Source organism: Tamandua tetradactyla, chromosome 1, assembly GCF_023851605.1.
Source record: "Tamandua tetradactyla isolate mTamTet1 chromosome 1, mTamTet1.pri, whole genome shotgun sequence".
NCBI classification, from domain to species: Eukaryota; Metazoa; Chordata; class Mammalia; order Pilosa; family Myrmecophagidae; genus Tamandua; species Tamandua tetradactyla.
Genome location: NC_135327.1, coordinates 51,673,784 through 51,686,815, shown reverse-complemented (window position 1 = coordinate 51,686,815; position 13,032 = coordinate 51,673,784). Strand labels below are relative to the sequence as shown.

Genomic DNA, 13,032 nt, shown 5'->3' with positions numbered 1-13,032 from the left:
ATGGGTCAAACAATGGAATTTATTTGCTCATGATTTAAGGCTGGGTGAAAGTCCAGGTCAAGGTGTCATCCAGGTGATGTTTTCTTTCTTCCCGAAGACTACGGTATTCTGGGGCTGGCTGCTGGTGATTCTTGGTCCTTAGCTAGTCACATGGCAAGGCACTCGGCAGCATCTCCTGGCCTCTTCCAGGTTCAGTTGATGTTCAGCTTCTTGCCTCCTGTGGCGTTTTCTCTGCCTGAATTTCATAAAGGATGCTGGCAGTAGGAGTAAGACCCTCCTGACTGAGGTAGATCCCTCCTTAACTGAAATAACCTCATCAAAGGCCCTACCTACAATGGATTCACACCCGCAGAAATGGAGTAGTTTAAGATCTCGTTTTTTTGGAGTACATACAGCTTCAAGAGAGAAGAGCTGTTTATTCTTTTTAATTATTTAATATATTGTTGAGAAAACAAGATACACTCATACATGGTGATCTGTGAAGAAAAGGGAAAATGTATCAATCTTTAAAATATTTCCATCCAGTTTTCTGAATATACTCCAGGGAAACAGAAATCAATTTGAGTTGCTTAGCACCATAGAGGTCACAGGTTTAAAGGGTTAGATGTATGAGTGGGGCTTTGGGTGTGTGGTGGGTAGGTAAATGCCCACATCTTAGTCCCTAGAACCTGTATGTCACCTTCTGTGGCAAAAGGGACTTTGAAATGTGATTAAATTACGGATGGAGAGATGATCCTGGATTATCTGGGTGGGGGGGGCAATGCAATCACAAGGGGTAAATCACAATAGATTTAGGTTATTAATAGGTTACCACAGACTAAGGGTAAATCTATTCCTTGCCTTTCCCAGTTTATAGGGGCTGCCTGTGTTCCTTGGTTTGTGGCAGCATCACTCTGACTTCCATTTCTGCTGTCACATCTCCTTCTGTGATCTTTTTGTCTCCCTCTTCAATTTTGAGGCCCCTTGTGATTACATTGCCCCCCCCCCCCCAGATAATCCAGGATCATCTCTCCATCTCAAGATCCATAATTTAATCAATTTCAAAGTCCCTTTTGCCACAGAAGGTGACATACAGGTTCTAGGGACTAAGATGTGGGCATTTACCTACCCACCACACACCCAAAGCCCCACTCATACATCTAACCCTTTAAACCTGTGACCTCTACGGTGCTAAACAACGCAAATTGATTTCTGTTTCCCTGGAGTATATTCAGAAAACAGGATGGAAATATTTTAAAGATTGATACATTTTCCCTTTTCTTCACAGATCACCATGTATGAGTATATCTTGTTTTCTCAACAATATATTAAATAATTAAAAAGAATAAACAGCTCTTCTCTCTTGGCTTGACTTTTCTTCTGTATTTTTCTTTTTATTATACCTGACTATCTTATGTTTCAAGTCCTTTTCTTACATTGTACTTTTCCTTTAATCTTCCTCATTAAGCTACCTCTTCCCTCCTTAGTCCCTTGACATGTTAATCTCTTTAAGTCCTAATTCTTTCCGCAAGGAAATTTCTGTTGCTATTGTTCCTAGTTTCTCCATGTTTTAATGTGATTTCTTCTCTTCACCCGCCAGTCTTTCTCACATTATCTCAATGATAATTCTCTTATTGCTGTCTTTTCTGTCTGACAATAGCAGATGATGTACATTTTCACCTTGTGACTTTGTTCTTCTCAGCAGAACACAATATAATAATTCATTCTACTGATAAGAGAGTGGCAAAATTAATGTTAGAAATACAGAAGCTACTTAGTACCCTAAGAATTGAGAAAAGCTCATTTATGTACCAGAGTGACTGAAGCAGGAACAATTTGTCTATCTTCTATTTCAAGAATCATGAGACTTCCTATTTTGACCTTTTTTGGTGTGGTTATTAGTGCTGAAAGTACACTTAGTGAAATAGGTGAGTTAGACCCCTTCTTAATTAATCCATTGATCAGACTCTTCCAGGATCATGTAAAGGAATCAGTCCAGACGGCCCTTGTATGCTTCAGTGGTTCTCAAAGTGTGTTCCCTGGAAATGCAGTGTAAGCCTCACCTGGAAACTTGCTGTATATGCAGATTGTCAGGCCCATCCCAGACCTACTGAATCAGAAGCTCTGGAACTGGGGCCCAGCAGTCCGCTGTACCATGCCCTCCAAGAGGTTCTGATGCACAATCAAGTATAAGAACCACTGGTTTATTGTATATTGTGTTGTCACTCTAGGGGACTGGATTAGTTCTCAGTCTCCAGATCTGATCATGCATTCACCAGCACCAGACCCCAGGAATGCCAGTAAACTATGTTCTCTGAATATTTTCGGTTCCGATAGACTGTGCTCGCAAGTATTCTCAATTTCAATAAACTGTCCAAAGTCACCTTGTTTCACCTTGGAAGTAGTAATCCGTGGATTGGCATCAGGAAGAAATAATCCTTCTTAGCGGAAGAGTCTACCTGAAGGGCTTAAAGTCCAAATTATGCCAAACTAAGCACAAATTTTATTCCTGGAATTTAGCACTGCTCCCATCACAGATAGATCTTCTTCCCCATCCATAAAATAAGTGTTTCAGTAAGTGTTAACATTTCAACTCACTGAAATCTTTAAAATGAAGTGCCACCTTACTCATATGTGAAAGAAAAAGTTCTGTTCCTTCCTGCAAATTCAAAGTAAATTTCATTTCCACCACATAAGCCTGACAGGGAGGGGAAAATTAAGGAAAGTTTCAGTTAGTAGGGGAAGTAAGAGAGCAGGGAAATAAAGAGAAAGTTCATCTATAATATGAAATGCCAGAATTGTTGATTAATATTCCTGAAGTGTGATAAAAAAATATATAGTCGAGCGGTTTGTTTTATAGATTTTATCTGGAACGTATGATTGCTATTTAAACTGCTGCTGTTAATTTATGTCATAAAGCAAGCAAAGTCTCTGGGACTGGACTGAGCCGGGGGCAAGGTGCTGGTATAAATTTCAGTGACTCATGTCTTGTGTCTAAAATAGCAGCAGGCTAGGGATCAAAGTGTAGTCAACAGAGGAAGTCTTTTTGACACATGCTCTCTCATGAAAACAAACTTACACTCAGTATGATTCAGTTTCTGGAGCGGGTATTAGGAATGGGGTGTAGAGAGGATAAAGGTGGAAAATGGGGCTGTGCTTGCATCAGTCCATGAAGAGCATTGTATTGTATGCAAAGAAATTTTGATTTTATCCTATAATCAGGTATTAGGTATTGTGGTGGTTTGAAGTTATATATATACCAGAAAAACATGTTCTAAAATTAATCCATTCCTGTGGGTATGAATCCACTGTCATTAGGACCTTTAGATAAGATTATTTCAATTAAAGTATGACCCAGAACAATCAGGTGGGGTCTTAATAATATTCTTTATAAGTGGAATAAAATTCAGAGAGAGAGAAAAGGCCACAGGAAGCAAGAGTCTGTATATCCATGGAACCTGGAAGAGAACAGAGAGGCTAGGAGAAGCTGCCATGTGACAAGCTAAGGAACAGGAATTGCTAGCAGCCTGCTCCAGAATGCCACAGTCTTTGGGAGAGAAAGCATCACCTTGATGATTCCTTGATTTGGACTTTCTTTTAGTCTCAAAATATTAACAACTAAATTCCCATTGTTGAAGTCCAACCATTTCATGGTATTTGAGTGAGCAGCCTAGGAAACTAAAACAGGTATCCTTGGGTGCACACAAAGATGTTCTAATGGGAAATATGCAAGGGCTCGGAGATTCTTACGGGAAGGACTTCTAGATTCTCAACATTTTAATATATTCTTTCCGAAAATGTATCTGCCTGATAATATGTCACACATTTTATAGAAGGAAGGTATTCCTCTCATTTATCCAGAATCTTAGTATGGTACATTGTCCTGTGGTGTAAAAACTTTTCAAGTGCTAAACATAAGGACTTTCATTTATAACAAAATTGAAGGCTTATTTCATATGCCTTCTTGATTGATAGTCATTATGATGATGGATCACTGTCTGTGGTGGCATAAAACTTGAAAGGAGCTTAGAAATTTGAATGGTGTGGATATAGCTAAGCTCTTCTATGCTCATTTAGGCCATATCATCGATACCTATTTAGGCCAATATGATTCATTCAACACTAAAATGCTCAGCACTAAAATATTGAAAAATGAAAAATAGGAATAAGTTGATGCTAAAACCTTTATTTTAGTTTTAAGTAACATGTATCCATAGATGAATGGCTTTATTTCTGAAAGCCCTTTTCATCTTGCTAAGAGATATATTTCATATAAACTTTTACTTTTTATGTTTAATAATTTTAATGATGGAATTTGATATTTTTATAATTTTTCTCAATTCTCTGCTACTAAATGTTCTAGAATAATTCAGAAGAAATTGTTTTACCTTTAGGGGCTAAATTCAAAAGAAGCCAAAATTATAAATTAAATACCATATTGTGGCAAAGATATGTGATAGGTCAAACAATATAATATTCCTAGTCATAAAAATATATTTATTAGGATAAAGCTCTGCAGGGGAAGTGAGATTAAAAAAAAGAAATCAAAGAGAAAAAAAGAATGTGAAGCATAAATTTTAAAGAAGAGCTTGTATATTTTTATTAATTTATTTATTCACCTATCTGTTTATTGTATGTATTTTTTAAATGGACATTCATGATTATCAGATCACTATGGTGTTTAGACTCTTGGAAATACATTTAAGAGCTATGTGATAGTAGTTTTATTTAAAATATCCACATTTACAACATGCCAGAAATTACTTAAAACTTATGATGAGAGAATTAAGATATGAACTTAAAATGGATCTCTGGTTACATAGTTTTCCTAGAATCTTTTAGGGAGAAAAAAGCACAGATTTTTGGAACACTTTTTATTTTGAAAAAATATGCAAAAAAGCAATACATTTCAAAGTACATTGTAATAAGTAGTTATAGAACAAATTTCAGAGTTTGTTATGGGTTACAGTTCCACAATTTTAGGTTTTTTGTTCTAGCTGCTCCAAGACACTGGAGAGTAAAAGAAATAGCCATATAATGATTCAGCAGTCATACTCATTTGTTACATCCTATCTTCTCAGATGTAACTTCTTCTCCTTTGATTCTTCTCCCAATCTTTAGGGGCATTTGGTCTATTCCCATTCTAACTTTTTCATGTTGAAAAGAGGTGCTGATAATATGGGAATGGGGGATGGAACTAGCTGACGTTCTTGGAGAGGCTGGGTCCTCTGGGTTTTAGGGCTTCTTTGGTCTAGGAACTCATTTGGAGGTTGTAGTTTTCTGGAAATTAATCTTAGTGCCTGGAATTTTTGTAGAATCTCAAAGAGAGCCCTAGGTTTTTTTTCAGGGTTGACAGGATTAGTTTTGGTTGGAGTTTGGCAAACCATGGTAAACAGCATAAGCGTAGCCTCCTGAGTAGCCTTTTGATTCTATTTGAACTCTTCTATCCAGTGAGACCTTATTTGTTGCAATTCTTTTCCCCCTTTTGGTCAGTAATGCGTTGTCGATCCCACAGTGCCAGGGCCAGGTTCACCCTTGGATATCACATCCCATGTAGGGGGAAGGGTAATGAGTATACTTGCAAAGTTGGGCTTAGGGAGAGAAGGCCACATCTGAGCAACAAAAGAGGTTTTATGGAAATAACTCTTAGGGCATAACTATAAGTAGGCTTAGCTTCTCCGCTATAGAAACAAGCATCACAAGAGCAAACCTCAAGATCAAGGGCTTGGCCTATTGATTTGGGCATCCCTAATGTTTGACATAGTATCAGGGGTTTCCTCAGTGGTAAAGCTTAATAGTTTCATGTTTTTTCTCCCGTCACTCAAGGGACTTTGCCAGCACTTTTTGATTATCTGCTTAATATACTCTGGGATATATCCAGGCATTATATTCAGCCATACAGTATTAAAGGACCTCATTCTTATTCTGGGCTCCCTTGTGTTTGGATGATCTATCCAGCCAGTCTGAGTTAGATGATGTACTATAGAACATTTAGGTTCTGGACAAAATAAACCTTTCTTCCTTTAGTCTCAAAGAGTAGATGAAGTTCTAAAATATAGACAATGCCTTCCTTACCCTTGTATTCTGAATTATCTGAAACCCAGCCTGATTGGAGAAGCACAGATTTTTGAGAACCACATTTATGGGTGATGGGGTACTACTGATTTTGAATAGGTGAATATGTGATTAGTGCATTTGCTTCCAAGTAGAACATGGGTAAGATATAGAATAGGGGTTGGGAATGATGGGAAACAAGGGACGAGTAGAACAGTGAGTGGAATTTTACAGTCATTTTAATGAGAGATACACCGTTTAGGATGTTTTTAGCTGCAGTGAACAGAAACCCTTAAGTCATTTTGCCTTATAAAATAAGAAAAAAATGTCGCACCTTGCAAGAAATCTCAAGGTAGAGTGGCTCCAGGGTTGGTTAACTGAGGATCTTGGTTGCCCTCATGTTGAACAGTAACCACTGAGGAGCACTGGACCACCGCAATTAGCTTTGACCAATCAAGACTCATCCTTTGGAACTGGCATTGGTGCACACCTTGCCTGAAGCAGGTGGCATTAGAAAGAAAGGCGTGGGTAACTGAAAAAAAATTAGGGCTTGTGCCAGAAAGAAAAAGGAAAAGACGTAAAGCATAGGGGAGAAGCAGTAAAAGTGTCTCTTATAGATGATGAGGCCTTAACCTAAGGCATAGCAGAGAGTGTAAAGAATCAGGGACCACAGTACATGACAGAGTTAGCATTTGGAGTCGATAATTTTTAATTACTAACTGGATATGGGGAAGAAGTAGATGGAATCAATGCAAGGATGTCTTCCAGGTTTCTGACTTGGTCACCAGATGGTTTGTTGGGTCATTAAGGTTAAGGATCAGAAGGGTGGGTAGATTTGGTAGCCAGAAGAGTGACCCCACAAAGATGCCCAAGTCCTAATGTCCAGAACCTGCAGATATGTTATGGCAAGAAGGACTTTGCAGATGTGGTTAAGGTTGAGGATCTTGAGATGGAAGATTATCCTGCATTATCTGCGTGGGCCTAGTCTAATCATGAATCCTTAAAAGTGGAGAACTTGAAATGGCTGTGGTCAGAGAGAGAATGACATGGGACGATGGAAGAAATGGAAGGAGAAATTTGAAGCAAGAAAGGGACTTGGCTCGCTTTGCTGCTTTTGAATATGGAGGAAGGGGCCCATGAAGCAAGGGATGCAGGTGGCCTTTAGAAGCTAGGAATAGCAAGGGCACAGGGTCTCTTCTAGAGCCTCCGGAAAGTAGCACAGAAAACAAGTCTGACACTTGCTTTTAGCCCAATGAGACCTGTGTCAGACTTTTAATATACAGAACAGTAAAATAATAGAATTGTGTTGTTTTAAGCCACTGTATTTGTGGGATTTGTTATGGTAGCAATTGAAAACTAACACAGTAGGCTTCCCAGGTTTTTCTCTGAAGAAGGAGAGAAGAGTGTTTCTTCACTTGATATTGAGCTAGAGATGCCACATATCAGTGGTCATGTGTTGTGGGCATTTTGGTCCCTTTGAGTATGTGCTTGCTTTTGTAAATGAGAGAAAGCAGTAATGAAGGAGCATTTTATTTAAAGCTTACTTTTCAGTTCTCTGTAGTTCAGTTTGTCCTTTCTCAGAGTCATGGGGTTGGAATAGACAATCTCAGGTTAACTTCAGTTTGAAATTTCTGAAAGGATCTGCTTCAGATAAAAAAATAAAACAAAGCACACCACAACCCAATAGTCTCTTCTCTAGTGAAGATGCTAAAAGTCCATTGAAAATAAGGAAAACCACATGCAAGAGTTATTGGTAAACTTACAAATATAGCATTCCCCACAAAGCATGAGTGTATGCTGTGTGTCAGAGTGCCTTGTTTAGGAACATTATGTTCCTGAACCTAACACACAAATCAATGTATGCCCTGGAATTTCTGCCCCCAAATCTCTCATTTTCCATCAAAGTAAGTGAAATACAATTAAGACAAAGCATGTCTTTATCTTTTTAAAACTTTTTAAAATTTATTTATTTTTTATGATACATAACCACATACAAACACATTCTTATTGTATGATCATTCTGTTCTTGTTATATAATCAATAACTCACACTATCATCACATAGTTAGTTGTATATTCATCATCATGATCATTTCTTAGAACATCTGCATCAATTCAGAAAAAGCAATAAAAAGAAAACAGAAAAAAATTCGTACATACCATACCCCTTACCCCTCCCCTTCACTGATCACCAGCATTTCAATCTACTAAGTTTATTTTAACATTTGTTCCTTCTATTATTTATTTATTTTTAATCCATATGTTTTACTTGTCCATCAATAAGGTAGACAAAAGGAGGATCAGACACAAGGCTCTCACAACCACACAGTCACACTGCGACAGCCATATCATCATACAGTTATCTTCAAGAAACATGGCCACTGGGGCACAGCTCCACATTTTCAGGCAGTTCCCTCCAACCTCTCCATTACACCTTAACTAAACAGGTGATATGTATTTGATGCGTAAGAATAACCTCCAGGATAACCTCTCGACTCTTTGGAATCTCTCAGCCATTGACACTATTTTGTCTCATTTCGCTCTTCCCCCTTTTGGTCGAGAAGGTTCTCTCAATCTCTCGAGCTGAGTTCCAGCTCATTCTAGGGTTTCTGTCCTTCTGTCCTACATTGTCAGGAAGGGCCACAGCCCTGGGAATCATGTCACACGTAGAGAGGGGGAGGGCAGTGAGTTTGCTTGCTGTGTCAGGAGAGAGAGAGAGAGAGAGAGAGAGAAAGAGAAAGAGAGAGGCCATATCTGAGCAACAAAAGAGATTCTCTTGAGGGTGACTCTTAGGCCTAATTTTAAGTAGGCTTAGCCTGTCCTTTGCAGAATTAAGTTTCGTATGAACAAATCCCAAGATTGGAAGCTCGGCCTATAGCTTTGGCTGTCCCCACTGCCTGTGAGAATATCAGTAATTCTCCACTTGGGGGAGTTAAATTTTCCCCCTTTCTCACCATTCCCCCTAGGGGACTCTGCAAATACTTCCCTATTCACTGTTCAGATTGTTCTGGGATTTATCTGAGCATCAGTCTGGACAAACCTACAAAATCTCATGCAAGACTCTAAGTACTATGGTGTTTGATTAAGCTGTTCACATAAGTTATATTAGGAAATGCACTAGTCAAAATATACATTTTGTACCAAATAAACATTTTTTTTGCTTTAGTCTTACGCATATGTTAAAGTTTTACAATATTAATTACCATCTATTTTCAGCACCCTTCATTATTGAAATTCCTTTGTTCTTCCTCATGTAGAAACATTTTTAAATTTGCACATTTAGTCACTATCATTATACACTCTAGGCGTTCCTAGATTATACCATCTCAGTCTTTATTTTCCTTCTGATTTCATTTGTGCCCCCAGGCCTCCTCCCTCTATCATTCTCACATTCAGCTTCATTCAGTGTTCTAACATTATTGTGTTACAATTAGGTGGTACTGTGCTATCCATTTCTGAATTTTTACCATCAGTCGTGTTGCACAATCTGTATCCCTTCAGCTCCAATTACGCAATATCTACCCTGTTTCTATCTCCTGATGTTCTCTGTTACCAACTGAAATTCTCCAAGTTCATTCGCTAATGTCAATTCATATCAGTGAGCATGTCTTTATCTTAATCTTGTGGCAGCAATCTTTGTCGTAATAAAAATCCCCCCCACCCCACTTCAGCATCCTATGAATTATTATATAAGATAACGTGTGGTATTGTTGAAAGCATTCTTCTCATATGCTCTAGCCCTCATTGTTCAGAGATTTAAATCTCACAAGTAGAACCAGCTAGTTGATGGAGAATTTTTCCATTAGAAAGCCTGTGCTGCTGTTTGGATACTGTAGTTCGTGGGATTTATTAGATGTGTGTGTGGGATTGCCGTGTGGAAGACGCACAATTGCTGTCAGTCCTTGAATTTAGCATGAATTGGGCTCTGAAAGAAAATCCTTGGCATGAAGCTGCTTTTGCATGGGGAAAATGTCATTTCTAAGGTAACTGCTGCCCTTAATACAAAGTTGGGTCTTGCTAACTCGGTGCCCAGTGGAATATGCAGATTGCATCAATGTTGCCATTTCATCCCCTTGGCTGAAGGTCACCTTCATGTCTATTCTCACCCGTTTCAAGGACTCCGACTGCAAATTATGCAGGGAGAAAAGGGCGATAGATTTCCTAAGAACTGTCTCAGTAAAGAGGAGCTTGGAATGCGATTCCCCCTGGATCAACTGTTGCTCTATTACTCTGAACACTTTGTTCCAAGAAAATTATTTAAGCACTCGAGCAGTAACTGAACAAATGTCCTTGAAATTGCTCCCCATCCATGGGCTTGCCAAATACCGAGATGCGACTTGTGGAGATGATAAGTCCACTGTGAATGAGGCGCTCAGGCTGCAGGGCCCATATGTTGTGCCTGCTCATGTTTTCAGAGAAAGTTCCTTGGAAATTATGACCTTGAGCAGGCCGTGAACAGCTGACAAAGGTGAGGCTACCAGAGATGCCCAAACGGTTGCCATTTTTCAAGGGTCATCAGACATCTTTGGCCTCATTCATACCATACAGCCCTCCTGCACTGACGCGGTATTTACAGGATTAAGCTTATTGAGGAAGGTTGGCGCTGATCTAGTATATTTCTGCAAACAAACTTCCAGTGTCACGAGATCCAGCATGCCGGGCATTGCCCTCGTCATATGGATCACCATCCAAGATGTATCTTAGAGTAAGTTTTTTTTTGTTGTTTTCAAAGGCCATTTCTTACACATCTACGTCGTTTATTCTATTAACCCTGTGGTTTTTAACAAAGAAAGCCCATATCAGCTCTCACCATGAGTAATTACAGAGAATTTTAAATGCAATCGCTGCTATTTTTTAACACATACATGGGACCCTGATAAAGTCCAAGGCCTTCAAAAGATCGATCAATGACTCATAACCGTTTCTCTCCGCGGAAATCTTTAGTAAAACGTGGAAGATTTATACGATTTAAAGAGAAACTAGAGCATTTAGAGTAAGTTTTGATACTGCCCAACAATAGAAGGTGTTTCCTCTGACTATTTGATTAGGCATCTTTTCCCTTCTATTTTCTGAATCTCAATGAATCAAATAATTCTTCTGTAGAGTGACTTGGAATAACACTGAGACAGGATCCCTACAGAGTCCCTGCCTATTGATTTTGGGACCAGGGGAGGGGGGAATGGTTAAAGAAAGGAGATTAGGATCAATATTGGTGGCATGGAAATTGCTTTCGGATCTTGGGCTCATTTCCTGAAGTGATTCTGAGGCGAGGAAGGGTGGAGTAAATCATAGATTTGGAGAACGGTTATGGGAGCAGCAGTGGAGGGTAGCATGGGGGCTTTGCTTTTTTCGCTCCTGTTTCTGTCGAATCTCTCCCCTAGCGTGGCACGTGGTAAATGTTCCAAACTACATTTTGCATAAATGAAACGGCAGTTAGCTGGAGTAGTTTTATGGCAATAAAATGACCTTGTAAGTTTGGGCTCTGTGTTCATAGCTAGTAGCGAATTCTCGTTTCATCCCAAGAGAAAAAGGTTCAAGGGACTAAAGGGTTGAGGCTTTCCCCTCTTCCTTATGTGGTGTTCACCTGCACCTGGGCGCTGTCACAGTTAAAGCCCTCTTTCAAGTCGGCTGGGCTGGAAAGTACCCGGTATGCCAGGGTGACATACCGAAGTGAGGCTTGTTTTTCCTTTTTTTGTCTAAAAGTTGAAAGCTGGTGGGAATTTGTCCAGTTATCCGTGGGCCTGACCCAAGACCCTCCCTGCACATTGTTACGGAACATGCATCTGTGAATGCAGACTCACGCAGTTTACCTGCTTCTCCTTGACAAACAGCAGGACTAGGATACCGAATGACAGGAAGCTTCGGGCAGAGGTAGAAAGGGGCAGGGTGAGGTCTGCCAGAGCCTGGGAAATGTGCTTCCGCTGGTGGGTATCCAACCGTCCTGGTTTACCCGGGACACAGGAGTCTCTGTTTTAAAAGCTGGACTAGTCAGTCAGCCAGTGCCACAGCCCCTGCCACGTCAGCGCTCCTTGCTCATCTGTCTGACCTGAGCCCTGTCTCTGCTCTGAGACCTCATCAGTGGTAGCAGTTTTGGGGCAGACATGAAGGAAAAGTGAAAAAAAAAATCAGTTTTCATCCCCTATCATTGCTCACTTTAAGTCATTTTTACACAGACGACTACGTTTAATGGAGCCTAGTGGAGACTTCGTGGCTCAAGAAGTCAAACTGCTCTGCTTCCCAGCAGCACCACGAGAATCTGTTTTTTATCACTTCAGCTGGCACAGAGCAGGGTGCAAAAGCCGGACCCTGCCCCTGGGGCATGTGCCAACAAGAGTGTCTCCCCAAGTAGAGCCGCGGGGGCCCCCAACACATGAAAATACACTGTGCTTCTGTATTTGAAGTGTATGAAAATACGCTGCTACTTCTGTCCCAGCCAAGCTGTTCCTGAGTGTCTCGGGCAACTTCCAGATTGGATCATAGCCCATCTCCCATGACAGTGCCTGGTCAAGAGAGCTTTTCTGTGGCCACGTCTCCCTCCCTCCTTCCGCTGCTCTGTGGACCAGGAAAGCAGGGGCTGGTGGCCCTTCTCCAGAGCTGGGGGATGCAACTCCAAACAAGGTAGCGCAGGAGGCACCAGGAAAGGGCTGCGACACCTCAGAGAAGGTAGAGATTCTTTCCTGTGCCTGCAGGGAGAGGAAAGAGCTGTGACATTCTTTAAGTTTTAGAGCTTTATAGAAAAGGGACTCTCAAAAACCAGGGATATTTATTTAGGTAAGAATGCTGGTCTAATCTAATGCATCATGATTTTTTAAGTTCTCTTGGTTATAACTGCAAATAGGTAGTGATGAGTAATGCTTTAAATGCCTTTTTAATGGTTTATGGAAATATTACATGCAAGCGTTTTAAAGTTGTATGCAAATTGAATTAGGGAAAATTGAATCTTGCTTTCCCATTCATGTGTGTGATTGAGAGATGTTATCTTAAATTGGCTGTCCTGATA

The 13,032-nt window shown here is 40.1% G+C and overlaps 1 protein-coding gene and 1 non-coding gene across 16 annotated transcripts in view; one reads left to right on the top strand and one right to left on the bottom strand.

Annotated features, from left to right (window-relative positions):
* PLCB4 (phospholipase C beta 4) overlaps positions 1-13,032 on the top strand; it is a 399,612-nt gene that overhangs the window by 112,600 nt on the left and 273,980 nt on the right. For 2 of the 15 annotated variants that reach the window (XM_077115623.1, XM_077115599.1), the window contains exon 1: positions 12,498-12,695. The exons of the other annotated variants lie outside the window; for them this stretch is intronic. The gene's annotated coding sequence lies outside the window, so the exon portion shown is untranslated. Of the gene's footprint in view, positions 1-12,497; positions 12,696-13,032 lie in introns of those variants that run through there. 15 annotated transcript variants of the gene reach the window in all.
* On the bottom strand, positions 10,903-11,020 carry LOC143652455 (U5 spliceosomal RNA). The gene has a single exon (XR_013160683.1). It is a non-coding gene; the product is annotated as a U5 spliceosomal RNA (small nuclear RNA).